Genomic DNA, 26,806 nt, shown 5'->3' with positions numbered 1-26,806 from the left:
GAGACTTCTAGCACAACAATGGACATATTACACCGTCTGCTCGAACTAAATTTCCAAAACTCATTGGAAACGTTGTGTGTGTTATACAGGGTATTTCTACAATGATGATAAATATAATGCACTTTCACGATGTTTACAAGTCTCTAAACGAACCTAACTGAATTTACAGGGATGTTTTCAAAATATGTATTGATGTTTTTGTTGCGTTTATGATGATTGATTTGATGTACACATTTCATATATCTGAGTCTTGTGGATTGTAGCTTATAAGGGTTTTCGGACTCCTTGCACTATGCGTTTACAGGGTAGGCCTTTACTGAACACCAGCACAATTTACCGGAATATGTGAACGATTCCCTCTCAATGTACACTGATATTCCATTAGCAGTTAATTTACAGCGAGAAATAATTAATACTGTGTTGCTAGTCAGGCCTAATTTACAACATGATTTTAAATCTCGAACAAGTGACATGCGCCTTGGGAAAGTTCCATTCCGTTTGTAGAAAAAAAGGACAATGCAGGGTGTTTAAATGTATTTCTCTTTATTAAAACATTTAAGGAATTTGACTTTTTTAGCCTAGTATTTTTATGCGCAGACGAGCTGAGTTTTATTAGTTACTGTCTGCATGATTCACTCCGTAATGTAAATGTCTCAATCAAATGTTTGTCAGTTCTTTAACTACCTCAAATAAAACCATATTTTACTGAACCAGTCTTGCCACAAGATTACATATGCATGCGTTGTGTATATAATAAAATATAAAAATAAATATAAGAAAAAAACAGAAAAAAAGATAAAAAAAAAGTGTTAGTATGGAGTAAATGATGACATGGATTTAACAGCCCTTCTCTTCACTTGGAGGGTGAGAAAGCGACCAGTAGTGTTATAGGATGCTCGGAATGTTGTTGAGCAATCAGGGTGGTTCACGATGACCTTTTTACCTCATTGCGCTTCTGGGATATCTAAACATACAAACAGACTCTCTCACTGAGTGTTTTAGGGGTGGCACAAATAGCACTGAGCCTGAGCAAATTAAAAGAAAGACTTGCTTTCAAGAAACGAAACAGAATTGTGGGTGGTGAATTTTACTTATTGAGTGTTGTTATGAATTGACTTCTTATTTACTTGCTAAACGCACTGAACACCTCCACAACCATAAATCTTTAGAATAGTCGTCTACATGCATTTGATTATCATTCTCGAGTGCTCAACAACAAATAAAGCATTCTTGAAAGGGAGAAAATATCGACTTCGACACTTCACATTAGCGCAAATTGGTTGCTAAAATATTATTGCAATTGAGAAAAAGACATATTAAGGCATTAAAGTCACTGAGAAAAAAACAAAACAAAAACAAAAAAACAAACAAAAAAAAAACAACAAAAAACAAATCCGTAAGATTAAACTTGTGCCACGTCAGACATGTTTGGTCTTTGCAACAGTGTTAGCATTAGGTTCACTTCAGAGGAAAACAATGCTGGGTTGCAGTGGCATTCACGCGCACCAGCTCCCTGGGTGGTTCTGTTAATCAAACGCATCTAGACCAGTCTGCTTGTAGCAAGAAAGACAACACATATTGTCACAAGCAGTTCCTTAGGCAAAAAATTATCATACTGGCTCCTGCAACAACGCTAAAGAAATGTTCAAAAACATATAATTATATTTAATTATGACTGAATATATGCTAAATGTTGCTTCGCAACAGTGTCTATAATTAGAATAGTTTCTGCCATTTGACATATGATTCACAATATCCTCAAATACACTTTTAGTAACTTTTTCTATTTATTTTTTTAATCCAATTAAATATCATTATGTATTTTATGAGAAAATAATTATCTACAGAATACATACAGAACTATCTAAACATAACGATTTGGCTCAACATATAGAGGAAATAATGACGATACAGCAATTGCTATATGATTCGCTCTCGACCATCTGCTGGTGCAGATTTCAGTCACGCTGTTCGGGGCGTTTGTCCTGTAGCCCCCTGAACGGGCCTTTGATCCAACCGCTACCCCCGCGGTCAACCTCCCTGGTCTGCATTGAAACGTAAAGTGATGCTTACAGTAGGGGGTTTAAATAGAGGTCACCGTTAACTTTAGCTGAACTCTTTAAAAAAAATTCAGAAACCTTGAACATTTAATTAATTATTACAGTTTATTTACTATAGTTTTAAAAATGGTAATTTAATATGACACGATCTCAGACTTAAATTGTGTCCAAAAAAAATCTTAATTATGTCAGATAACACTTAATCAAAACATGGTCAGAAAAATTTTTGGTTCCAAATTTTTTATAAATTTTACTGGTAGTCCTGTATGAAGAATTTTTGGGTACAATATGTCACAGTTCATTTATTTTGCTATCCTCACTTACATAAATGAACTATATAAAAATATACACTCTAAAAATGCTGGGTTGTTTCAACCCAAATTTGGGTCAAATATGGACAAACCCAACCGTTGGGTTAAAAAATGCATTTAAAAATTTAACCCAATGGTTGGGTTTGTCCATTTTTGACCCAAACTTGGGTTGAAACAACCCAGCATTTGTTAGAGTGTATATAAAAATGTCTGAATCATTTTTGGTTTGACTGTAGATGAGTCTCTGACTCCACAGTCCAGATATTACATTAACAAACATATATACAAACACACACCATTCTTGCAGCGAATATTCTTGGAAAAATTAACAAAAACAAAGTGTTATCATGAGTGATTCGTTTCAGTAAACTAACTTTATAAATATCCCTCATATTAATAGGCCTATTTGATATAGACAAGGGTATTCTGAGCTATTGTGATTTGTGTAGGGCTATGTATTGACAATTATGGTTTTACATTACAGTAACCACAGGATTTGTTTAGGAAAACTGAACATCCTTCAGTATTCGATATTAATATTTATAGCCTAATTTTGAGTCACTGCTCAGTGAAAATAAAATAAAAGAAAGAAAGAAAATGAACCTTGGAATAAAATCTCGTTGAACAATGAGTATCACAAACATCTACTTTCTATCTGTGCTCTATTGACAGACTTTCGTTCAAATTAGACATCAGATTTTAGAAACTCTCGATTTACATTTGTGCCACCTCAGAAACACAAGCAGAGCAAAGCAGGTGAGCGAGAGAGGGCAAACTCCGGTGAAAGAACTGGGGGAATGAACTCTGAGCTGGAGGGTGCTGACAAGTGGTGAAGAGAACTAGTGGAGGGGGGTCGGAAAGGTTTGGGGGTCGTTTTTCGAACATTTAAGGAAACGAGTTTGCCTAACTTTTCCCCCCTTGTTCTCTCTCTCCTGTGGCCTCACCTCTTCCCCAAAGTTTACGCGGGCTTGACAGTTCCATTTCATCCACGACTCTCTGACGGACTACCCCAATATTTGCTCAGGCGGACAGGTTTGCCCTGGGCCCTGCCTCAAACATCCCCTGGCTGCTTCTCCCCTGGCCTCGGTTCACTCAGAGTTCAGGCCAAATTAATACTCGAAATAGGCAGGTCAGCTTGTCAGGAGCTGCGGACGGGCTTCCATCTCGCCGAGGTCACGCGCAGGTCTCTCCCTTCAGCTTGCGCCGCGAGCACCGTTCTGGGGCTTCACTTTGTCTCTCTAGAGTTTTTTAGCTGTTCACCCGTATCTTCCCTCTGCCCCGGTCAGAACCTTTGAGTTACCCATCTTTCCACCATACTGTAAATACATTTTTTTTTTTCTAAAAAAAAAAAAAAAAAGCAAGCCCCATAAGGACTTTCGGTTTAGGAACAATTTAGAGTCTTGGTCTTTCTCTATAGCGTGTAATAGCTGTATGTTCATGAATTACAGAAAATTGTGGGCATATTATTATATATATATATATATATATATATATATATATATATATATATATATATATATATATATATATATATATTTTTTTTTTTTTTTTTTTTTAATTACTGACGTGTTTGACGAATTTTCTGACGTGACAATGTGAGCCCGTTTGCTTTGCATCTCTGCTCACATTAAATTATTTATGAGGGCACCCTCATAAAGATTTTTTTTTATTATTTTCAATTTTGCATGGTCTGTTTTTAATTTCAAATATTACTTTAGTTACTATAACTTTGTAACTGACTTCTGCATTTTCCAGCTACTTTCAATTGCATTTGAAAAATTACATTATTATTATTGTGATGATTATTATTATTAATTACAATTGTTCGTGATAAATTTAGTATTGATATTTTAGCTGAAACATTGCTTTTCTAAATAGCCGGGGAAAACTTTATTGTTAAAGATATTAAATAACTTTATTGTTATTAACAATATCCATCCTTTATAAATAAAAAACACATTTTATTTGATCAATTATTATTACTATTAGGTTGTTATATTAATCGTTTACGATACTAATAACCTATTCTTAAAAGTCACGTTATTATTATTATTAATTAATTAATTATTTATGTTATTTAATTGTTATGGACCCTAACATGGCTGCGTAAAGATATTACATCGCATCATTAAACTTTGCGCTAAGTTTGGTGTTGGTGACCGTTTGCCCTGTAGTTAAATATCGTGTAAGTCCAACTTAAAACAAAATACTTTTTTCTTCACAATCCATCAAAAGTGGAAAGGAGCGCAACCCACTCAGCAGGCCGTCAGGGTTCATGCAACTGAATGTGTTAAAAAACGCCGGTGAACTTATCATGACCCTGCGCTGACCAGACGCATACAAGAACACCCCGAAATGCCAGGAAACTATAGGATTTTGACTAAAGGTGTGTAAGTTTTGACTATCTGGATTTATAAACGCGTTAATACTAAAATTATCAGTAACGTGGAATTATTAATAGACCTAAGGAAAAAAAAAATCACCTGTAGCAATAATTCGCCAGTTTGATTGTGTTAAAGCACAATGTTAAAACATTACCTGCTTTTTTAGGATCTAATAATAATAATAATAATAATAATAATAACAACAAGCTACATGTCGAATAATCTTTCTGGATTTTTAAAAATCAAATAAATAAATAAAACCATATTTTTTTAACATCCACGATAATGGGTTCTGTCCATTTTATAACCGGTGAGAACAGGATTGAGAACATCTATTCTGCTTCTTCTCAAATTCTTGGCTGAATTCGGAGCAAAAGGTTATCTGAGAGAAAATTCCTCCCTCACGCTTGAGGAAGGCCAGAGAAAAGGCCAGCAGGCCACCAAACAGAAGCAGAGGAATCTTAACAGGTTACACAATGCTTAACACAATGAATTTGTAAAATTGCTAATTTTTATAAAATATAACTTTTAACCACGTTCATGTCACGACCCAAATTATAGATTAATAAATTGTTGTGACGCAACTAAGTCTGTTTAGATTCCAGTGTCAAGTGCGCGCAAACCAACAATAAATTAGCTTAAAACAGATTTATGTATGTTTAGTTAATTCGAGATTTGTTTTAATCGACTAACATCTAAGAATCAGCTGTTTGTTGATAAATGTATCTGAGGCAGTTTTAGGAATTTGCGTCAGTTATTATGATATTTAGCATGATCCCTCTGCTCCATTTTTCTATTTTGTCTTGTTTCCTTCGCGTGGGTATCCTATTCTAGTTAGATTAAAAGAGTAGCCCTACATCCCCTGTCTCTTTTACACAGACGGAGTGTTGAATGAGATCTGCACAATAGCCCTGTTTACCTCATACAAACACAGCATGTTGTCACAAGATATTTATATCTCAAATGGAGATTAGAAACAGAGTACCCCTCTCTCTCTCTCTCTCTCTCTCTCTCTCTCTCTCTCTCACACACACACACACACCATTTCTGTTCAATTAGAACTCTGTACAAGAATTGCAGTTTAGTTGTTTATTGTAATTTACAGCTGATATAAGCTATTCCTCACAAACAAACTGGAAATTTGTCTATTCATTATTGCATAAGTGTTTGGGATAGTGTATGTGTAGTCAAACAACAGTAACATGAGGAATCCACATACAGAGCACACGACTGACAGGTTTGTTGGTATCCATGAGGACCCCCCCATCTGGCTATTCTATTTTTTATCATCAAATTCTTTTCTATAAATAACACACATATTTCTCTAGTCATTCTTTCCCTCTGCCTGTATCTGTCATCACTGTAAACTCTTCTTTAACAGACAGAAATGAGATCAGGAGTACATGTACCTGTGTGAGTCAGCATGTTTTAATTGGTTAGTAAATTGGTAACTAAATGCTGAATGAGTGAGAAACTGATGCCTGTTCAGCTACAGTGCAAACACGGACAAAGGCTTAGTCTCATATAACAGGCCAGAAAGATGTTTCTTAAAAAAAAAAAGGGTGAGGTGGAGAACCTCCTAGGCCAGGGGTGTCCAAATTTGGTCCTAGAGGGCCACTGTCCTGAAGAGTTTATCTCCAACGTGCCTCAACACACCTCAAGTATGGCCAGTAGGTGTGTTTAATTGGAGTTAGAGTTAAACTCTGTAGGACAGTGGCCATTCAGTAGCAGCATTGGACACCCCTGTCCCAGAGCTGTGCCACTTAAAACACTGTCTTGCTAGAGAACAAAAAGTGACATTCAGTCACAATGAAATCATTCAAGTCACCATGAAATCAAAATGGACAATTCCTATTTTTATGCAATATTGCAGTATTTTTTAAATTGATTTATCTGTACACATCATTATTTGTTTAAAGCTGCAGTCCGTAACTTTTTTGGTTAAAAATGATCCAAATTCAATTTGAGTAAATACATAACCAGCCAGTGTTCCAAATGATCTCCTTAGTATCTCCTTACCTTAGTCCAATTCACAACGGTAAGCTTGTAATAATGTTTTATAATTAAATCGGTACTGGTGGGTTTTCACAGAAAATTCAAGCATGCAGCTGTTCGTCTTTGCGTCATTATGTCACGTCTGTTTACATAAATAAGGAGTCCCAGCTAGTTCACCCGTAGTCAAAAGCAAAAGACTTCAGACTGCGGAGTGGCTACAGAAATTGAAATCTACAGGTAATGCTAATACACACTAAATACACATAGTCACGCAATGCTGATGCTGTTAACATTAACAATTTGAGAACAAAGTATAATAATAATAATAAAAATAATAATAATTTGCACTGCTTGACATGATCCGAGCTAAGCGATCGTTAGATTTAATCACCTTTGGCAGCACGATTTATTGTAATGCTTTTATTCTCAGTTGGTCAGAGCAAAAGTGTCAGATTTGTTACTTATTTGTTCAGATGACATTTTCCGGTGAAAATTCTTATTTTGGTCATACTTCCAAGACTACAATCTGTGATTCTGAAGTACACTATCCACACTGGTGCTAGACTGACAGCAAACATTAGATTCATCCATGCTGAAGAGTCGTGCCGGTGCACAATGCACGTAAAGATGATAATTCTGCAAATAAGTGCAATTGCAGGTTTCAAACCAAGATGGCGACAAATAGGCAAAACCTGCGGACTGCAGCTTTAAAATTAATGTGCCCTCAAAATCTTTAATCAAAAAACTTCCCCTCCCTCTTGCAGCATCATCCCTTCTCTTCTCTGATGATGTGTTTACAGATGTGAGGGTGGGACAACCTATCACTCACACATCACAGCAAATAGCATACCACAAAATCAAGTCCCACTCTACATTTTTTATTGTTTGAGAAACCGTTTCACTCGGATATATATCACAATAGGGGAGAAAAGACTACTGAAACTTCCGTTTCCCTCTCCATGTTTGTGCACATTCCAGTATTCTTGAGCGATTTCAAGACTCACTGAGGCCTTCCTTTCATCCAAGACATGTGCAACTCTTCAGAGCTGTCAGAAATCAGAGCAGGGGGTTCAAGAGGTGGTGGAGACTTAAGATTATTTGTGTGTGTGTCTGCACAGGTGTGTGTAGGTCCACAGATCAGAGGTCTGGATGAGATGGTGCAGACAGGATGGACACGTGGAACATTTAAACCAAACCGGAGACTGATGACCAAGGATAGTGTCTGTGTGAGGGGGACTTCTCATTTTCAGATGCTCTGACATCCAGTATGTAGGAGTGTATTTTTGTATATGCGATAGTGATGACCTGAAGACAGGATGGAAACCCAATCTCAAACACGACCTGGCTTCAGTCCACGTATGTGCTCTTCTTAAAATCGTGTATACATCATTACTTGTCCATCACAAAAGTTCATAGCGAGGGCACACCAACAGCCTTTGACCTTCATCCACATATACACTCACATGTAATTGCATCTTGTGCTGAACTACAGTGTAGGAGCATTTGAAACGCACAAATATGTTTTTAGCACAACCAATCTAAAACCAGCTTGGTGTTTAAAAGTAATCAGAGACTCAAGGTTACACTGGCACCTCACTGTCAGCTCAACAAGACACTCCATGTGACACCAAAGGTCAAAAGTTTTTTTGCCCCTCCCTCCATCCTTATTTCACGCCTACCCCCACTGAAACAGGGCAATATGTGTTACACTGACGACAAAAGTTGTTATACATGTGTGTATCACTCAAGGTGAGTGTCGAGGTCCTGGAAGTGTGAAAAATTTGATCCAGAGTACAGCTGTAGCTTTTCTAATTTAATATGATGTTTGTGTTCATTAAATCTATGTATTTTCAAAACTGACACAAAATGACGATAATTATACACTTGTATACAAAGTCATTGTTTTTTTCCCCCTAGCAATCTTAAAAATCAAGGTTCCAAAAGAGGGTTTTCATTTAGCGCCATGCCATGAGAAGAACCATTTTTGGTTCCCAAGAGAACCTTTCAGTGAACAGTTCTTAAAAGAACCATTCTTTTTCTTAGTTTAAAGAAAAATTTAACAATCTGAAGAACCTTTTTCACTATAAAGTACCTTATGGAAAGGTTCCATGGATGTTAAAAGATATCATGGAACCACTGATACCAATAAACAACCTTTATTTTTAAGAGTGTATCCTGCTCTATATTGACAAATTGTAATTGTAATATTTTAACCCAGTGAGGTTACCATCCCAGATAAAATTGCAACTACAATTTGTTATGCTTCATTATCCAATTTTAAACATTTTTTAGACTTCACAAATCAATCAAATAATCAAACTAGTTGAAAAACTATATGTACAAGTATATGATTCACTGATTTACCACCAAGATCAGTGGGATTAAATGATAATGAGATGCTTTCAAATGAACGAAAAAATTGTAGAGTCAAAATGTAAATAAATAAAACCAAAAATTCTGTTTTTTTTTTTTTTTTCAAATATTTTGAACATTTGGCAAATTATGGAAGACAGTTAAAATAAAGATTCTTCAAGTGTGGTCAAAAATTACTTAATTTAAAAAAACTTTAAAAATACTATTAAAAATAAAACATATCCTCAAATGAAGCTGCATTTCTTGTGATCTGATAGGAAATTAGTCATACATGTTTTGAAAATTCAATTCAAGTTCTATATTGAACTGGACAAGCCATTTTCAGAGCAATTAAAAAAGCAAGACAATACACCAATACACCAATATACACACACACAGGTTTGTTTTTGTGAATTGTGGGGACATTCCATAGGCGTAATGGTTTTTATACTGTACACACTGTATTTTCTATCGCCCTACACTATCCCTACCCATCACAGGAAACTGTGCACATTTTAACTTTCTCAAAAAAACCCATTCTGTATGATTTATAAGCCTTCTGAAAAAATGGGGACATGGGGTAATGTCCTCATAAGTCACCCTCTCCTTGTAATACCTATGTCATACCCATGTCATTATACAAATTTGTGTCCTGATACGTCAAAAAACACGCACCCACACACATGCACATGCGCACGCACAACTGCATATCAGTTTAATTTTATATTTTTCCTTATTGTGATTATTAATCAATCAATTGTGGAATATTCATGTTTATATCCCAAAGTGTCTCACTTCTTATGCCTTGATGCTGTTCATTAGACTTCTCTCTCTTCCTCCCTCCTTCATCATCTTCTTCCTGAATGTGCCTGTATTATCCTACTGGAAGTGTGAGGAACTGAAGCTCTCCATTAAAGCTCTTGCCTGGATGACAGGAAAGGGAGGGGTTACCCACACATACTCATTCTTTCTCTTCATGAGCTAATCAGGTAAAAACTAATTTAGTTTGGGAAAATCAGGGCATTAAAAATTTACACAAAGAAAGGAAGAAAAAGAGAAAGCAAGAAAGATGGATTAAAATTCAGAATATTTTCTACATCTCATTTGTACATATGCATGTGCCGCTTTAGATTTCACATGCTGTGATGTTCTTGGCAGTCGGCCTGCTGTGTCTGGGGTTCACTGCAGCAGAGTGAAACCAGGTTAATGTCACTCTGGGATCGGCTCATATGGTCTGAGGGAGGTTCCAGTTGAGAGCTAAGATTTACTTTCGTCTCCCACAGCCTGGATCTCAATGACAGCTAACCTCTGACTGAACTCTTCGTCTCTCCACACACACACACGCACACACGCACACACACACACACACACACACACGCACACGCACACGCACACGCACACGCACACGCACACACACACACACACACACACACACACGCACACACACACGCACACACACACATGTTTGTTTTTGTGAATTGTGGGGACTTTCCATAGACTTCAATGCATTTTACACTGAACAAACTGTACATTCTATCCCCCTACCCTGCCCCTACCCCTAAACCTAACCCTCACAGGAAACTGTGCAAACTTTTACTTTTTCACAAAAACTCATTCTATATGATTTATAAACCCATTTACATTGTGGGGACCGCTGGCTGGTCCCCACGATGTAGGTGAACTCAGGTTTATATTACATCATGGGGACATTTGGTCCCCACAATGTAATATAAACAAAAGCACACACACGCACACGCACACACACACACACACACACACACACACACACACACACACACACACACACACACACACACACACACACACACACACACACACACACACACACACGCACACACACACGCACACACACACTTCCCTTCCTCACTGCACTGACATTATCCAGCTATAATATGCAGACATTATAATATTCATGGCTAGAAATACACAGTTGTCATGTCTGAAACATTTCAGAGAGCAGTTAGAAATATAGAATATCTCAAACAATCAACAAAGATTTGGGTAAAAATGCATCACATACACAAACCTCATATTTTTTTCCTGTAAGCTTTTAAAGATTCTAACACATTAGTCTCACGATCAGACTGAGGGACCACACAGTGTCTGTTCAATTCAAAATGCCAGGCTCTAATCAACTTCCTTTGGGCACAGTTTTTTAATCAGCCCATATAAAACCAAGTCATCTTTAGAAGGTCTTGGGTTGATGCGATGAGCACCTTCGAAGAACAACTAATCATTGGATTTGCCAAAGTTTGCCTGGACATCTTTAAATCAAATATTTGAAAGATGTGTTTAAGTCACCAGAAGCATTTGTTTCTGACTTTGCAATTAAAAGATTTCCCCCCATGTCATTATATATGTAGATATGAAAACACATGAGGTTGATAATTAATAATTATTATTGTTAACTTTTAATTTGTTTATTTATTATTATTATTACATTATTTAATGTATACGCGTACATTTACATTATATATTTATAAACTATATTTCAGATTTAGCTGCCCTTAAAGGATTAATCCACTTTCAAATAAAATTTTCCTGATAATTTACTCACCCCCATGTCATCCAAGATGTTCATGTCTTTCTTTCTTCAGTAGAAAAGAATTAAAGGTTTTTGATGAAAACATTCCAGGATTATTCTCCTTATAGTGGACTTCAATGGCCTCCAAACGGTTGAAGGTCAAAATTACAGTTTCAGTGCAGCTTCAAAGGGCTTTAAACGATACCAGACGAGGAATAAGGGTCTTATCTAGCGAAACGATCGGTCATTTTCGAAAAAAAATACAACGTACATGATTTATAAATACAAAATATCGCCTTGCATGTGCTTCCGCTTTCCGTATTTTTTAAAAAGCTCACGCTGTATGTACCACGCCTTCCCTATTCAACTTACGAAAAAAAAATGTAACCGGTGCCGAGCTCGTTCCGTAAGTTGAATAGGGAAGGCGTAGGACATACACCATAAGCTTTTTGAAGAATACGGAAAGCGGAAGCACGTGCAAGGCAATCATTTGTATTTTTTTTTACAAGCGGCACTGAAACTGTAATTTTGACCTTCAACCATTTGGAGGCCATTGAAGTCCACTATAAGGAGAAAAATCCTGGAATGTTTTCAAAAACCTTAATTTCGTTTTGACTGAAGAAAGAAAGACATGGACATCTTGGATGACATGGGGGTGAGTAAATTATCAGGAAAATTTAATTTGAAAGTGAACTAATCCTTTAAACAGCACATAAAAACGAAACATGGTCAGACATGCCAGTCTGAGAGTCTCTTCCTGTCTAAGTGGGTGGTTCTTGGCCAGAATAAGCTTCTTGGAATAGTCAGATGTCTGGCTGTGCAAGACTTCTAAACCATATTGTGGTATGGCCCTTATCTGAAATATGTGGCTTCCTTTCTTGTGTTTGGCCCTCTACCAGCTCCCCTAATGAACCCTGACACAGAGCTCCATCCTGAGGCCTTCACCATTCCCTGCCTCAGCAGTGTCCAGCCCACACAGTTCACTCAGGTGAGCCCCATGGTGCAGCTCTGCCTTGGGGACACACATGCCACCATTAATCAACAGGAGAGCCCAGGGCAGACACAGACTACACTGGCTCAAAGCCCACACACACACACTGGAGATACATGCAACACCTCTATACTCGTACACACACACACACACACACACAGATTTCAGAATTCGGTCATCATTTACTCGCTTTCATGTCATTTCAACCTGTTCACAGAAGGAAAAGAAAAAAAAAGAAAAAAGAAGATATTTTAAGAAATGTCTGTTTTGTTTGTTTTGAGTGAACTATCCCTTTAAATATTGACAATACAAGATTTACAGTAATATTTACAATAACTGCAAAATTTAGGCAAATTGTAACATTATGACTTATGACATTATCACCACAATATAAAAACCATTTTGATTAACCTGAATAATTTCATATTTGGAGAAAGCATATTTCTGAATTATTAAAATAATAAAACATTTATTCATCTCAATTAAACTGTTACCAGGGTTTTACTGTATTTGGATGCATCAGGCACTAGAACTGCTTGACAAAGTAAATTACAGTGAATACAGTAATGGGCAGCTGGCGTGAAGAATCTGATCTTCAAGCAAAAGGAAGTGGATAAAATATATTAGAATGCTACCAATCCACAATCTGATTTCTGACCTGTGATGCAACCTGAATCATAATCACACCATGTTCGTTCAATGCCCATGTTCAATTTGTTTTTTCTCCATTCTGTCACCTGATGGAGTTGTGGTTCCTTGCCACTGCCACCTCTGGCTTGCTTAGTTGGGGACACTTTATATTCAAAGATATTATTGATTTGACTGCACTGGCACTATTGGATGAGAACAGAGCTGAGCTGAGCTGGATGGTGACATCACTGTTTTCTGCACAACTGCTTTATAGATTAAATGAACTATTTTAATAATTAATGATCTTTACAAGAGAACTGAATCAGCACTGAACTGACTTCAGCTCAATGACGCTCTTTTCTTTCAGAGCTGCTGTACAGCCACAATTCTCTGTAATTCCATTTGCATCACTGAATCATTTTATAAAAGTGACTTTACCTGAAATAATGAATTAATCAATGTCAAATACTAAATTGTCATCACATGATGTACTAAATTCCTAAAAGACTATTCTCTTTGTCATCCAGTAATACAAAGTGCATATATGCACAGTGTACAGTTGAGCATTTACCACTGAATCTTGATAGAAGGACTGATCAGGATTTAGAAAGAATTACAATTAGTGTCAATATGAATGAAACAGCCCATATAAAAAGTGTCATCATGATATTGCATGAGATATTGCCAATAGTTGGATGGCTGCAGTTATGTGAACCTTTATAGATAAACAGAGAGACAACACAATACAGTACTGTATAGTAGACAGATGTCATGTTCAGTATCCTCCCACATAAGAAATATAAATCTATAGATAATGATTGGCTGCTGGTTTTCCTCGAGAGAGAGAGCGAGAGATTCATCAGCCTCACGAAGGCCGAGGCCTGTGCAGCAGCCGCTGGGTTAATCAAAATGATCTGTGATCCAAATAATTTGTCCAGCGGGCCGATCAAAAACACGCAAATCAAACATGCTCACGTAAACACCCACCACTTTGATAGCACATTCAAAGACAAATAAACAAATAAATCAGCAAATGTATCCACACATGCATAATTACACACACCCTTTCATACGAGTGGGCAGCACCTGGGTTTGCCCTTGTCCGTGTGAAGTACTTAGGCTGTGTTCCCAGCCGAAGACAGATGGACTAATTACAGCGTGTTATACTCGAACAAACTAACCACACATGCCACAGAGGACTTTGTTTAAAGGATCCCTCATAAACGTAATTTATAAATGTACGTACATGGCGTCAAACACAGATACTCTTGATTGTATGTGAATTTATGTGTATGAGTGTATGTGTCTGCGCAATGGCTGGTTTCCAGATGTTGCTTGGTGAGAGACTGGCCCATCTGCCAACAGGAGGTGAAGCGGTCTAACACTCATCTCCAGCTGGAATCAGAGTCAGATATTCAAAGAGAGAGAGAGAGTGACAGAGAGCAAGGCTGACAGGAAAAGAGAGAGATGGAAGGAGAAGCTCTTGCTACAACAAAAGACGATTGATTCATTATGCAAAACAGACCTTTCTAACTCATCAACAGCTACTAATTTTGAGTTTTGCAATTTGCTGTACAAAATGATTCATGCATTTTAGGAAAAACTTTTCATGAGAGAATAAAGTCATGACAAAAGAAAAGAAATGAGAAACTCTTCCTTTTAACTTCTTCAAATTTGTACTCAAGCACCATCTCATGTTTCCTCACAACTTAAAGTCACCATGAAATCAAAACTGGTAATTCTTCTTCTTCTTTTAATGGAATATTGCAGTGCTTATTAAATTATATTTATCCACGCACATCTTTTTTTCTTTTTTATTCATGTGCCCTTATAATCTTTAATCAAAATAACTTCCCTTCCAACCCGATCTCATGGCAATTCATATGTATTTAACGAGGTGGCTAATTCGTACGAATTTATATGTATTTTGCTAAATTGTATGTATTTTACGAGTTGACAAATTTGTATGAATTCATACGAATGACCTACCCCAAACCCTGCCCCTAAACCTACTCGTCACGGGGGTTTAGACAAATCGTACGAAAGTGAGGTCGTATGAATTCATATGAATTAGCCACCTCGTAAAATACGTACGAACTGGTCATGAGATAGCGTTGTCCCTTCCCTCTTGCAGTGACAGCTCTTCTCTGATGACATGTTTTGTGGCATGAGGGCAGGGCAACCTATATTATATATACATACATACACTACCGTTCAAAAGTTTGGTTAATGTTTTAAAAGAAGCATCTTCTGCTCACTAAGCCTGCATTTATTTGATTACAAATGAAGACTTCAGATGCAAAAGCCACTAAGTGCCATCTGAAATTTTCTTCTAAAATAAGCATTTTTATCAAGATGATATGTTTATGTTAAGTTATTTCAGTTTAAAGGCAATGAAAAGGACCTATTAATTGCCATTAAAGTGGAATTACTGAACCAAAACATACGAGCCTGATAAAAATGCTTATTTTAGAAGAAAATTTCAGATGGCACTTAGAGGCTTTTGCATCTGAAGTCTTCAAATACAAACAAAAACAGTAATATTGTGAAATATTATTCTAATTTCAAACAGCTGTTTTCTATGTCTAATATGATGATTTGATGCTCAAGAAACATTTATGATTATTATCATTGTTGAAAACAGTTTTTTACATTTTTATTTCATGAGGCTATGATGAATAGAAAGTTCAAAAGAACAGCATTTGTCTGAAATCTAAATCTTTTGTAACATTAAACATTATCGTTCAAAAGTTTGGGGTCTGTAAGAATTTTAATTTTATTTTTGGGGGATAGAAATAAAATTAATGAATACTTTTATTCATCAAGGATGAGTTAAAGTGATCAAAAGTTACAGTAAAGACAATTATAATGTTAGAAAATATTCTGTTTTAAATAAATGCTGTTCTTTTGAACTTTCTATTCATCAAAGAATTTTGAAAAAAAATTATACACAACTGTTTTCAACATTGATAATAATAATGAATGTTTCTTAAGCATCAAATCATCATATTAGATTGATTTCTGAAGGATCATGTGACACTGAAGACTAGAGTAATGATGCTGAAAATTCAACTTTGATCAGGGGAAATAAATTATACTTTACTGTATATTGACATAGAAAACAGCTGTTTTAAATTGGAGTAATATTTCCCAATATACGGTTTTTGTTTGTATTTTTAATCAAATAAATGCAGGCAAGGTGAGCTGAAGATACTTCTTTTAAAACATTAAAAAATCTTACTGACCCCAAACTTTTGAATGGTAGTGTGTATATATATATATATATTTTAATTATTATTATTATTATTTATTTTTTTTGTTCAAGAAGCCATCTTACTCAGATATACATATAAAGAAGAAAAGACAATAGCAACTTCGGTTTCTTGGTGAGTTTAAACCGACTATAAAAATCACATTTCATTCAGTTATCGACATCAATATGAAATGCTGAAGTGGCAAAGAAGATGTAAGCCTCCTAAATTTGAAGCGCACAGCATGTGTAAAGGCCCGTTCACACCAACAACAATAACTATATTGATAACGTTAAACAAAAAACAAAACAATAATGGCACAGTGGAACAATCACTTTCAAAAAATGTTTTCCAGCTGATGAACATAAAAACATTGACAGCCAATCAGAATCAGTACTGCTTTAAAAGAGCTCAATCATTTAAAGAGACAGACCACAAATCTGCAGCGTACACTTATAATAATCAGAATGTTATCATGCAATGGCGTGAACGCTAATATAGTTTTCTTTAAAGTTATCTTTATAGTTTTTGTTCTTGGTGTGAACAGGCATTTTGGGGACAGTCAACAGTCTCTTTGGTCTTTGTTGCTTTACATCCTTGACAGATTGGAGATCTAAAGGAGGGCAAAAAACAACAAAACGGCGGCTCAATTTTGAGAAGACTGATTGAGCAAATGGGTGAATAGGATGCGGTCCCTTTTGGATGGGGGTTTTAGGCGCTACACTGCTGTACGGGACAGGTTGTGTCCAGGGGGTGCGGTTGGGAAGGGGGAGAAGTGGACAGGTCTCGGGCCATTGTGAGTGTGTGTTTCCATGGTGGACAAGCCCCAGGCCAGGGGGACTGCCCTCTGTCCCCCTCCCAGGCCCCTATCCTCCCTGTCAGCTGTGAGTTATTGATGGGACAGGTTGGCAATGGAGATCCCCCTCCCTTCATGTGGGCCATGAATACCACACAGCTGGATGGGGACTGTTCTGGATAGAGTGAGTGCGGATGGTGAACGTGTGGAAATTGCGATTCGGTACAATACGCTCCTTATGTGCAAGTTTGAGAGACTGTACTGTATGATGTGTGCGACTAGGTGTGTTAAAGGATATGATGTATTTTGGTGTGTTGTGACTTGTTCTTTGGAAGCCTGCAGGTGTGCAGATAAGAGTATTTCATGAATAAATGTAGGTGATATGCTTTTGTGTAGGGCAGAGAATGGGAATCTTTATCTGTCCATGTCAGGCATGGAGGCGTTGGTTAGCGACTTTTACTCTTAAAGGGATAGTTCACTTAAAAATTACAATTCTGTCACCATTTACTCAAGCTCATGTCTTTTCAAACCCATAAGACTTCGAAAATCTGTTCAATCTTTGAAATGCAAATGAAAATATTTTTAATAAATCCTGAGAAGTAACCAAGATATAAAAGATCTAAACAACATCTAGACCATATGTGATGTGCCCTATGCGTGTCAATCATTGTCTAGACATAAATAAAAGCCTAAATTACATCTGTTCATCATAGAAATCAGGGATGTCCAAACTCTGTCCTGGAGGGCCACTTTCCTGCAGAGTTTAGCTCCAACTTGCCTCAGCACACCTACCAGGAACTTTCTAGTATACCCTGATTAGCTAGTTCAGGTGTGTTTATTTGGGTTTGGAGCTGAACTCATACAGGACACTGGCCCTCCAGGAGCAGGATTGGACTCCCCTGATATAAAGCGATCATGTCTCTTCACCAGATTTGGATTAAACAGCTTGATCCATATAATTTCATACGTTTTCGTTACCTGGACTTTAATGGATAGAAAGACACCTCTCAGGTTTCATAAAAATATCTCCAATTGTGTTTTAAAGATTAACCAAAGTCTTATGGGTTTTGAAAGGGTGAGTAAATGATGAAAGAATTTTTATTTTTGGGTGACCTATACCTTTAAGACAAAGACAAAAAAAAAAAAAAAAAAAAAAAAAAAAATTACTGCACCTCTCATAATACTGCAGAGTCCCTATCCCTATTTTAAACCGATAAAGGTATTTCAAATTTCAACGATATTATCAGTGACATCAGTGCATTCATAACCTTATATTCAGGATATTGATTCTTTTCATAAAGAGTCAAGGGCAAAAATCTCATAAAATCCTATTGCAGCCATTTCTATGTCCTGCAAGTGAAGAAGATCTATATGACTTTGCCCCAGTTATAAGTTTTAAATGCAGAAGCAAATTCTGAATAGGTTCCTCATGTCCCAAAGACAAAACAAAAATAGTTGCACAAATGTTTTGGGGCTATGGAGAAACACAACAGCATGTGTTGATCCAAAAATAATGTGCTCACTGTCCAAAGGGACTTGGTGTTCCTGTTTGAGAGTTGTAACATTTATAGTTCAAAGGTAAAGAAACATGAGATTATTGAACTGAGCTAAATAAAATCTGCCATTATCACATTTACCCCTTACAGTGTCAGTGAGTACCACAACAAGTTTACATGAGATTAGAAATTATGATTTAAATGTCAAAATATAAACAGATATGCATAAAAATCTAAATGCTGGTATCACGTAAGATCCTAGACCACTTCCTCATAAAATACCAATGTATCAAGAGAGACAACGTTTTTATTGGTGCTTGAATTTTTGTCTTTCATAACGCATTCAAAACACGTTAGAGAAGTTAGAAACTGTCAGATTAAATATTTTCCTTTGTTTTCAAGTAACCTTCAGATGCAGATAAACAGCGTAGCCTACTTAGCATATTACTAACTGCTTAAACGCTATTAGCAGGCCTAGGGTGGTTTGTGCTATTGTTTTCCTTTTTTTTTTGTGAATATATTTTGGGGGAGAATTAATCCTAACATTTTTTTATCCTGTTAAAACTGAAAATGCTTAGATTAAACACAACAAGAACAACAAAGGCTCTTTCAATTAGTTAGAAAAAGCTATCACAATAACATCCTACATTTCTGATTGGATTTGATTGACTGTACAATAAAAGAAAGGAGTAAGGTACATAAGGTAAAAGTAAGGTATATAAGATAAGAAAAAATTGTCATTGTAAAGACCTCTAATCTACTGGTGGTTAATTATGCATGTCATTTACAATGTTGCAATTTGATGTTGTGTTGCATTTCTACTTCATGATGCTTACTATCAGCAGACTTTCATACTGCTTACAGTAACTTTTTCACCCAGACTGGTGTTAAAAAATAGCCTGGCTCTCTTCTGCAACAGGGTTCTGCTCTCTCAGCACAACAGTTAAACAGGCAGGTCACACTTCTCTTGGCTGGCAGGTAGATCCTCCATCCCATCCCTCGCTGTCGCTGGTGAGACCACGTGTTGGACCGGAAACCTCCCGGCCCCACAGTGGGAGTCCTGATGCGATCTGACAGAGCTGTCAGCGACCAGGTGGCGTCTCTTCCTCCCTTTTCCAAGATCTGTAGATGTCGCTGTCGCAGATACAGACTCACGGCCCCCCCGGTTTTCTATCTGCTGTGTGGAAGCATTGTAGAGTGTCTTAATTTCCCTGTGCGCTCTCGTTCGTTGTTCACAGCGTGACAGTGAAAAATGGTTCGTCAGCTCGGTTCTCTTTGCCGGGCGACGCAAGGCCAAACGACGTAACATCTGGCGACGGAGCTCTGTCTCCAGGGTTTTTTGGCACGTGCTCCTGGCTGCCGTTTCCACTCTGCCTCTCATTTTATTTTCCTCCCTCAATTTCTTCCCCTCTTTTCTTGCTGCTCTCGTTCCCTCCAGAGGTTCTTGTGAGCAACAGCAGGTCCAGGTGGACTCTTTTACCAATGAGACCCTCATTGATGTTACCTCGATGTTACCAAGAAATGATGTCATGGATTTATACATTTCTCTTGAAGCTACTATTCTGGAGTAACATTCTGCAAGTGCTTAAAGGAATATTCCTGGTTCAATACACGTTTAGCTCAATGGACAGCAAATGTGGAGTAAGGTTGATTTCCACAGAAATCATTTTGATTCATTCCTTGTTTTCTTAAAAAAAAAAAAAAAAAAAAAAAAAAAAAAGCCACTTACAATGGAAGACGTGCATTATCTGAGCTGTAAAGTTCTCATAATTTTTATGTTGTCATGGTTGTAAATTTGGATGTTCACTCTTAGGAAAAAAGGTTCAATGGGGTTCTATATAGAATGCTAAGGTTTTTGACTCAGTTTTAAAGAATGCTTATGCCAAAATGTTCTATAATTCATAAAATTCAAGTAAAATTAAAAATGAAAAAAAATAATTAAAGCTAAATCCATAACACGATCACATGATGGGAACTTGTAAAAGTTTCTACTGTATGTATGAAGCCCCTGACAGAATCCTCCTTTAAAGGGTTAGCTCACCCAAAAATGAAATTTCTGTCATTAATTACTCACCCTTATGTTGTTCCACACCCGTAAGACCTTTGTTCATCTTCGAAACACAAATTAAGATATTTTGATGAAATCAATATTTTTTTTATCCTTTTTATCCTTGAAAGCACAGACATTACCACATTTAGTGTCCAGAGAAGTAGTAAAAACATCGTTAAAATAGTCCATGTGACTACAGTGGTACAACCTTAATGATATGAAGCGATGAAAATTCTTTTTGTGTGCAAAAACAAAACAAAAATAACGACTTTATGCGTATACTTGTGATGCTGATGCAGGAGCCGGCCAATAATGAGCCGCCATTCGGATGTAAACACAGAAATGCAGCACTGCGCCAACAGTGTAACAGACTGACAGGGAAGAGGAAAAATCGGTGCAGTTATTTTTGTTTTGTTTTTGCGCAAAAAAAGTATTCTTGTCACTTCATAACATTAAGGTTGAACCACTGTAGTCTACTATTTTAACAATGTCTTTACTACTTTTCTGGACATTGAATATGGTAATTTTATTGCTTTCAATGGAGGATAAAAAAAAAACGCTCAGATTTCATCAAAATATCTTAATTTGTGTTGCGAAGATGAACGAAGGACTTGCGGGCTTGGAACAACATGAGGGTGAGTAACTAATGACAGAATTTCATTTTTTGGGTGAACTAACCTTTTAAGGCTCTATATAGAACCATTTCTTCTAAGAGTGTAACAGAAAAGGTTAGTAATTTTTTTTCACTCTAAAATCATGTTACCATGCATATTGTTTACATCTTGGTTATACTATTGAAAAAGTGATTATTTTAACGCTTGCGGACTGGCCTCATTCACTTCTATTTTGTCACTGTTACTCAGGTGTGAAATGACAAGTTGAAAGAATTTTTGTGGTTATCAACATTTTGCTGCAAGTGCTGTTGATTGAACTTAATGTCACCATGAACCAAAAGTTGCAACAGACTTTACTTTAGCATAGACATTATGCGCCAGAGAAACAACCCAGTCAGCAAATTTCCTCTGGCATAGATTTGACCCAGCTGAAGTGTGGCCCAGATTAGTTTGCCATAACTCCACTCATAGTGAGCCAAATAATAAAAACAAATGTGGCCCATATGTGAACCTTATATGTAATTCTTGTATGGTTGAGTTGTGTAAAGGGCTGACAGCCCTTATGTGGCCCACATGTGACTGACAGACCAAAAGCCATAAGCGAGTAGCCATCTTGAGAATTTTGTGTTTGAACTTCCGTGTTTGCGGTAGCTCTGTATATTTGAGTTAACGAAAGTTATCATGAGTATTGTAATGTTTGAAGCGGATGTCATAACAAATGTCAGTAGACCGGGCAGATTTTTTTATAAAGCCGATTAATTTATAAAGCCGTAAAATCTTACCTTCATGCTGTGGAAACATAAACCGGAAGTCAGAATACGAGCGCGGTGCTGAAAAGGTGTGGGGCTACATAAGGTCTAATGTGACGTATTTTCTGAGTGAAATGTAATATTGAATGAGAAAATTGAGGGCGTGGCTTGTTTGTTCCCCACTGGGAACTGATTGGATCTAGAAAAGTGGGCGTTCCATTCAGCTTGCTGTCAAAGCTCGCAGTAGACTGACAGATGGAGGGGATGTTATACCCAAGCCGCCAAACTGATGTCATCAGAAAAGGAAGGCCATTCTAGAGGGGAAGTACATTTTCAGACTTTTAAGACAATTATTATTATTTATTTATTTTTTGTGAATCAACTCGCATGGATGAATTTTTCGCCATAGTAATGTTCACTAACAAAGTAAATAGGGTAAATATTGAACCTGGAATATTCATCTACTACTCGGTAACTGTAAAATGCACAAAATTAACATTTAATCTTTGAAAAATGGAGATATTTGACAAAGAACAGAGCAAATGCCCACATCTCAGTTAAAGAGCCCACACATCCTGTGGTTTCCAGAGTGCCTTCTATAATTCATTAACTGATACCCAATCACACAACATTTCACCGTGCTGAACGTTAGCTCTTTTCTTGCCTGTGGAGAGAGTTTGGCAGCACGCCTCATTCCACCACAGTGCATTCCTAGGTGATAAATCAGCATATGCCACACCAATAAAACAAACCCTCAAGATCATAGTCATAGTTTGCTGCTTCTTAAGAAACCTGATATCAAATCTGAATGGCATCTATTGCTTGTTTTTGATCAGTATCTCATAGAAAAACAATCATTCTAGAAGCATTAAAAAACATTCACAGTCCTAGTGACAACAAATCATCATTTACACAATCTCAGAGATGATCTACATGGTAAAAAAATATATTCATGATTTGTTGTCACAACTTTTTTTCTTTTGTCAAATCAACTTAGATAATTAATGTGGTTCAGATAACATAATATTTCAAGTTTCTTTTTATTAAAAGAACAGTGTGTATGCTTCATTGACACATATTGCTAATGCACCTGATATTGCTGATATCCTACACACTAAAAACTCTTGGGTCAAAAATAACCCATTATGGGTTATTTTTGACCCAAATCCTGGGTTAAAAAGGGACCAACTCATTTCTGGGTTATTTCAACCCAGAAAAATGGGTTATTCTTTTTGACCCAAATTCTGGGTTAAATACCCGACCCAAATTTTGGATTAAAATAACCCAAAATTGTAGTTAATATAACCCAACGTCTGGGTCAAAAGAACAACCCCAATATCTGGGTTAAAATAACCCAGAAATGAGTAGGTCCCTTTTTAACCAAAGGTCAAAGGTCAAAAATAACCTAACTTGGGTTACTATGCCAGTATGCCTTATTTCAGAAAATAAAACTTCAGGCACTTACACACTTCAAGCACTTTTACATTTTTATTGCATTAAATTAAATTAAACTCTACATAAACTCTACACACTTGGACCTATTTATCTTAGGTCACACTGTAATAACATTAGACATTAGAAAAAATAGAAAAATAAACAACTCATTCTCTCTCAAACATTTGACAACATTCAATAACTGGATTGAACTTGAGGGACAAGAGTTTTGATAGTGTCCTCATCTAAGAGAAGAAATGCCTCCTCATCTCTGTCTTCACCTAAAGGACAGAAAACAAGACAACATGAGTATTGTTAATAAGTCGAGACAATTGTGAACCACTCACCGGACACTCTTTGATTATCAAGCTAACAAATAATCACTTTTTGTAAAAAAAAAAAAAAAAACAACAACAACAAAAAAAAAACATCGCCCAATTTGCTAAGTTAACTAATGTGGTTCTTTTGCAGCATTGCCCATTTTGTGTGAATGACAGTCTATACTGTCCATCTTTTCTTTCATTAACAAGTGTAATAATGCAAAGGTGAATATCTGGCCCAATATTATGCATAACAGCTTAAAGACAAGGCACAAGTATCTTTTAACTATAAGGGTTATTATAGAGATGCATTCCCCACTGTCGAAGAAGTTGTGACTGTCAGAAAATATTTAGGTATAGAGAGATGATATGAGGGCAGTTAAAGGGATAGTTCACCCAAAAATGAAAATGTGATGTTTATCTGCTTACACCCAGAGCATCCAAGATGTAGGTGACTTTGTTTCTTCAGTCGAACACAAATGATGATTTTTAACTCCAACCGTTGCCGTCTGTCAGTCTTATGATGCGAATGAATGGTAACACAATTTATAAGAATCAAAAAATATGCTTAGACAAGTCCAAATTAAACCCTGCGGATCGTGACGATACATTGATGTCCTAACCGTGCGTTCACACCGCCGCCGGCGAGAGCGTCAACAGTCGCCTTGCATTAACCAATCGGAAGCCTCTCAAGCGAGGACATCTACATTCCGATTGGTTGCCGCCGAACCGCGTCATAGCTCATTACCATAAAGTTAACCTGATTTCAACTCTCCTCGCCGCTCTCATCGTCCAAAACGCGCCGCGCCGCTCTCGCCGGAGCTCGCCGCCGGGCTCTCATTGAAAATGAATGACTTCCTGTCACTTTGACGCTCTCGCCGCCGGCGGTGTGAACACACAGTTAAGACACAAAACGATCAGTTTGTGCAAGAAACCGAAAATTATTTATATCATTTTTTACCTCTAAAACACCACTATGTCCAACTGACATAGTGGTTTCTCGGACAAACCAATCGTTTCGTGTCTTAGGACATCAATGTGTCGTCACGTGCCGCATGGTTCAGTTTGGATTTGTCTAAGTATATTTTTTGACTCTTATAAATTGTGTTACCATTCACTCGCATTATAAGACTGACAGACGGCAACGGTTGGAGTTAAAAATCATCATTTGTGTTCTACTGAAGAAACAAAGTCACCTACATCTTGGATGCCTTGGGGGTAAACAGATAAACATCAAATTTTCATTTTTGGGTGAACTATCCCTTAAAAGAGTAAAACGCTCACCTCTAAAATTCTCTATCAGCTCAGACATCCGCCATCAGCGACAAAGCTGTCCATTTAAAATGACCTGGAGAAAACAATAAAGGTTAGCAACAATTTGAAGACTTGACACGCTTCTTTAACTCTCACTACTTAAGCCCGTAGAGCACGGTATAATATGATAAGCACAGCGCAGCTGGTTATTCTGTAGCCTCGTCGCTCTAGCCACGGCTAAAGGGGGTCGCACACCGGAAGAGAAGTGTATTTATAATTCAAACACATTATTCTCTATGAGTGTACACACACCGGCGGCGCCCAGCAACAATTCAGGACCTTGTTCAAAACCCTGCAGCGCCACAGCGTGCTATGTACATAGATTTATATTAAATTTACACTTATTTGTTTCAAATCGTCGTTAATGTATATAACTGACTTCACCATGTGCTGCAATATAAAGTTAGTTTTACATTAATTTACAGAAATCAGCTGCATGAATACAAATTGCTGATGTTATTGGATTTTCAGGTGATATTCTCAATTCATTCAGTAAACGGACGCTCTGAGGTAACTTAAAGTTTTCAGACTGCAGACTCAGCAACGGTTGTATTTAATTATACAGTACAATCATAACATACTGACATTATCTTAATTCCACAATGTCCTAAAACAACAATATTGCTGGCCATAAACTGAGAAAGTACACGATACCTCGAGTTGTCCTAGACGCGGCGCGGCGCTTCTCGTCCGGTGTTCAACCCCCTTAACGCGGCATGAAGTCGCCACTAGCTGCACGTACCTATCGTATTACCAGTATTATAACAAAGATAAGTACAGCACAGTTGTCATTTTCTTCTAAACACATTAAATAGGTCACACGTTTCTCAACGATGTGTAAAAAGCATTTCAACCATTTTGACACCTAATTTCATGAACTTATCGTTATTTTTAATCATTCAAATTTGGCTGGGTGGTTAATAACACTTTCTTATTTAGTCTGACAAACTCAAAACACATAACGTTATTTATTTTGACTTTACACGGACTTTAAACTAGTTAGATGTTGTCGCGATATCCGCAGGCGGCTAACGTTAACGTTACATGCTCACCACAGAATTACCACGGTAAGCCATGGTCATTTTTTCAACAAATGGTGCTAAACTAGCAACGGGGACATGGACACAGAAAAGTTTACGTTACATTGACACTGAAAATACTTGCTTACCTTGAATACGCGACGAAGTTGCACCGAAGAAGCCCAGGCCAAAACGGATCGAGTGCGTTCAAGTTCAAGTGACGGTTGTTTCAAACGACTGCTGTGAGAAAATTCCAGAACAACAGCGGGGGGCGGGGGGGAGGGGCGTTAACCCAGAACATGGGTTACTCTTTGAAAAATAACCCAGAAACCTAAACAACCCAGGAATTGGTTTAAAATATTAGCCCTATAACCCAGAAAATGGTTACTCTCTGAAAAAATAACCCATAATTTTAACCCAACACAAATAACCCAGAAAATGGGTTAAAGAAATAACCCAGGAGTTTTTAGAGTGATACACTAATCTCAAAACCTC

General features: G+C 37.1%; 1 long non-coding RNA gene across 2 annotated transcripts; it reads right to left on the bottom strand.

Moving 5' to 3' along the window:
* Nucleotides 1–23,704: 23,704 nt before the first annotated feature.
* On the bottom strand, nt 23,705–26,560 carry LOC137010489 (uncharacterized). 2 transcript variants are annotated; one of them, XR_010893376.1, is made up of 4 exons: nt 26,461–26,560; nt 25,947–26,034; nt 25,263–25,326; nt 23,705–23,939 (listed from the first exon to the last, which is right to left on the bottom strand). It is a non-coding gene; the product is annotated as an uncharacterized lncRNA (long non-coding RNA). The 2 variants fall into 2 exon arrangements; XR_010893375.1 differs by lacking the exon at nt 25,947–26,034 and having other exon boundaries at nt 26,461–26,542.
* Between the last annotated feature and the right edge of the window lie 246 nt (nt 26,561–26,806).

Source organism: Chanodichthys erythropterus, chromosome 3 (genome assembly GCF_024489055.1).
Source record: "Chanodichthys erythropterus isolate Z2021 chromosome 3, ASM2448905v1, whole genome shotgun sequence".
Lineage (NCBI taxonomy): Eukaryota > Metazoa > Chordata > Actinopteri > Cypriniformes > Xenocyprididae > Chanodichthys > Chanodichthys erythropterus.
The sequence above is the reverse complement of the archived record's forward strand: the minus strand, read 5'-3'. Positions and strand labels throughout refer to the sequence as shown.